This window comes from Elaeis guineensis, chromosome 10 (genome assembly GCF_000442705.2).
Source record: "Elaeis guineensis isolate ETL-2024a chromosome 10, EG11, whole genome shotgun sequence".
Classification (NCBI taxonomy): domain Eukaryota; kingdom Viridiplantae; phylum Streptophyta; class Magnoliopsida; order Arecales; family Arecaceae; genus Elaeis; species Elaeis guineensis.
Window position 1 is genome coordinate 60,912,468 of NC_026002.2, and position 4,315 is coordinate 60,916,782.

Consider the following 4,315-nt stretch of genomic DNA (forward strand, 5'->3'; position numbering starts at 1 on the left):
AAGAAACTTTAAGGTGTTATCATATAACATCCTTGATGAGCAACCCTTTCTCCTTTCTCTTGTGTAGCCTATTATGGTCAAGGAAAGCAAGACAATTCTTCTTCCTATGATCCTATGCTTTTGCCTAATTTGGATCAATTTTGGATTAATTATTTTGACTAGACTAAAAAGCCCCAATACGAACCCATTCATACTGCTGAACTAAATTCAACTTTCGATACTAATTAACGAAGTTGGGTCCCATAAGTCATCACTGTCTAACAGTGATTGGAGCAATTAAGGTTTAGCCTTATTTTGAGAAAAGAGAACAATGACCTAATGTATATGAATTATTTTAAGCCTAGAGATTTGGACTTTAGTCTCAAGGTTCTCCCACTATTTTATTCAAATTGGTAGCCTCTACCTCCAATTCAAAAAATTATTTTAATTTTTTAGTAGGTACTAGAATCTACATAGACTACACACAAGCCCGACTTTGGTCGGCCAACCCATGTGCATCTACAGGTAGGTTCATTAACCAATTATTTCTCCAAACAACTTCTAGTAATTTAATTTTGCCCCAGAAACCTAATCAGTAGGCTTTGGCCTCCATTGTAAGGATCCGGTTAGGTCCAACCATTAACATGACCATACTTGATGCACTAACCAACAAATGATTAAGCCCAACTTTAGTTGGCTAACCTAACCACCATTAGAGAGACACATCCAAGTCATCATATGATAAGTGATAATTCCATTAGTCAACAAGCACCAGGCCTTTGGGTCTGCAATAATTATTGAGTTAATGGACTCATTATCAAACACCTTAATGGGAGGCTATGACTCAGTTATCTCCATAACTTTATCATTTTAAGGACCTAATAATTTTAGAAAATTTAAAATTATTAGTGATTTAAGGATAGAAAAGACATGGACCAATTTGCTCCCACTGACTTCATCAAGTCAAGTCCTCCCACTGACTTCTCAAGTCATTAACAAGGACTAGGATCAAATTTGGTCCATGGGCACCTAGATCAGTCTCACTGAATGAAATCAGACTCTCTCATTTCCTATGTGACATGGGTTAGCATGAATCAATGAGCAACCTAATCAAAACCTGATTAACCACATTGGCCAGGTAAGTATGATCGATGGGAGGGTCTGCCAATGCTTGCCTTAGACACCATAAGAAATGGCCAGGTAAGCATGCTTCCTATTAAAAACCACCGATCAAGTTTACCTTGGACATCAATTGGTTTATCAGTTTTGATTTGGTCTGCCTAAAGACTCAAGCTCAACCACTGAGCCACGATCAGTGTCCATTTGTTAGATATATGGACTTTGATCAACTACAACTATTGAAGTGATCTATAGAAATGACCTAATCTTAATTAACTTTTAATTAGGTTTAATTAATTTCTTAACTTAGTCCATATTTAATCTAACCCTAGGTCTAACCCAGTTAATGATCTGATCAAAGGTAACCCATTACCCCTTAACCCATGTTTTATGAAATTATCTTAGGATCTTTAAATCACAAACCTAGATCCTAAACAATCATTTAATTCTTTTAATTAAGTTCATGACTGAGGGTTGGGGTTTGGCATTTTGAAAAATATTTTCAACTTTTGAAAGTTTTAATACAATCTAGTGTTGTTTCACCAAATAGGTCGACTCATTTCAAAAATGGATCGACTTATTTCACTAACAAATACTAACAATTAAAATCAGTCAGAAATATAATTCAGCCAACTTTTCAGTCGAGCTGGCATGCTGGTCGAGCTGGCTTGCTGGTCGAGCCGGCCCAATCAGTAAATAGAACCTTCGTAAGATGCTGTTCTAGGTTGATTTTAATCTATGTACATTACATAAAATTCATGAAATAAAATAGACTTAATCTAAAATATTTATGACAAGATTTATTTAAACTCTTTTAAATTTTCTAGATCACAACGTACCAGGACAACCTTTGCTGTAAGGGGTAAACCTTACAATAGGTCAACCTACAGTCTGTGCGATCATTATTTTATTTTTTAGATTTATTTTAATATAATTATGAATATATTATAAAAGAACCTAGATGCTCTGATACCATTGTTGGAAAAGGTGCAAGATTTCATGCATGAATTTTAAAATTTTTTTGAAATATAACGTAGCGAAACATGTAAATTAAACAATTTAATCTACAAATGCATGTAATCAAATTACTAAACCCTATAATTAGGACCTATAACATGTCATATTATATTTATAAATCAAAAAATAAAAATTTGGTATTGATCAAATCAATACCCTAGATCTAAAATATTTTTAGATCTAAAACCTAGATCATATCTAGATAAAAGAAGAGATCAGATCTCTTACCTTCATGTAGGTCGAGAACTCCATGGTTGATTTTTTTTATTGCCTTTGAAGTTGTACATGCATCTGATCTCTACAGGTGATCCATATGAGGTTACAATAAAATCGAAGGTTCGTCGAATGAAGATCCGCTCAAAGTGCTAGCTTCTTGCAGATCCCTCCAGATGGTTAATCTAAAAAATATTCTTCGGATCTCTTAGATATTTCAAGAGATGAAGAATATGAGGAGGAATATGATAGAAGTCAAACTTTTTGACCTCTCTAAAATCAAAATTAATATTTAATAGAAAAAGATCCTAAGAGAAGACAGATCTTCTCCTTCAGTACATCAACAATTGATATCCTGAAAATATCTCTATGCTAGGACATGAGAAGATCTTCTTCTCTTGATATTTTTTAGTTTTCAGATCTTATGATATCTAATTTTTTTCATAGAAAAATCTCATGATTTATGGAGAAGAAGGGTTCTAAAAGAAATCTTAAGAAAAGACCTTCTTTTCTTCTTCTTCTTCCATCAGAACATGATCATATCATGTTCAAAATAAGATCACCATGCTCCAACTTTTTGGAGCATGAATTCACCATGCCATCCCTTTTTCTCTTTCAAATTTTTTATCATATAAAAAAATATAAAACAAAGAGATATTAATATGAAAGAAAAAATAATAAGTGAAGACAATCTTCTCTCTTACCTTTCTCTCTACAAGACATCAACCTTTGATCTCTTGATTGAAGAATTTCCTCCAAGATTTTTGGCACCTCAAACCACCCATGTAATCCTTCTTTCTCTCTGATATTTTTATCACATAAAAACACAAAAACAAAGAGGAAAAAATATGAAAGAAAACCAATAAGAGAAGACAATCTTCTCTCTTACCTTTCTTCTCTACAAGACATCAACTTTTGATCTCTTGTTAGAGGACTCTCCTCCATGGATTTTGGTACCTCAAACCTCCTAGGTCTTCCTCGTTCTCCTCTGGTATTTCTCTCAATTTTCTACAAATTTTTGACTCCTATATCATGGCATATGGGGCGGCCTCCTTTTATATAGCAGACTAGGTCATGAGACCTAGTCTAACAAGGAGTCCTTGGGGCATCCAACTCTTGGACGCCCCCTATCTCATTTATTTCATGGATAGCATGAAAATAACCATAAAAGGGGAAACAAAAAGAAGGATAAACATGGGGGAAGTTGGCACAAGAGAGGGAGGGAAGAGTCCTTATGAAGAGGGACTCTTTCAAAAAGAGAAATAGGCTAAACCACTTTCCACAATGAACCAAATTAATTTTCATATTGAACCAGATCAAATCTGATTCAAATCTCTAAAATAAGTAGTATGAGATTACTTTCCTTAGATATAGAAATCATAGAAAATTATCTAGAATTAATTAGTGGGAGTGGGCTTTGAGTTTCTTAGGTGGCACAAGAGATGATGGAATCCTAGTCTAACTAGGATTCTTATTTAGATTAGATCAAGTACTTTGAACTCAATTTAAATTAATTACAACCTAATAAGTGATGATCCTAGTCCAACTAAAAGTCTAATTAAATTAGATTAAATTATATTTAATTTAAATCCTAACTTAATTATGAATTAGGTGCATACAAGTCCTAGTCAAACAAGGACTTATTCTCCCTTGCAACTGGCTAATCCAATAAACCAATTAGACTTAATCTAATTAAATATAAATTAATTTTAATTAAATTATATTCAATTAAACTTGATCTCAGCCTAATTGCTTAATCAGATTGAGCCAATTAGCAATCCAATTGCTAATGATCCTCCTGCAACACTTGCATTAGGTCAAACATCAATCACATTGATTGTTTAACCTTAGAACGATTCTCAATCATCGATCAACCATCTAATTAGGTTACAACCTCTTATGTATGTGATCCTATAGGTTCGAACCTAAGCTGGTAGCACAGAAATCAATTCTTGTACCAATCGTAGTAACCATCTAGCAATGATTC

The 4,315-nt window shown here is 33.5% G+C and overlaps 1 long non-coding RNA gene across 1 annotated transcript; it reads right to left on the minus strand.

The window, feature by feature from the left end:
- Positions 1-2,369: 2,369 nt before the first annotated feature.
- On the minus strand, positions 2,370-3,337 carry LOC140851936 (uncharacterized). Its single transcript, XR_012134757.1, has 3 exons — positions 3,218-3,337; positions 3,033-3,130; positions 2,370-2,535 (listed from the first exon to the last, which is right to left on the minus strand). It is a non-coding gene; the product is annotated as an uncharacterized lncRNA (long non-coding RNA).
- Between the last annotated feature and the right edge of the window lie 978 nt (positions 3,338-4,315).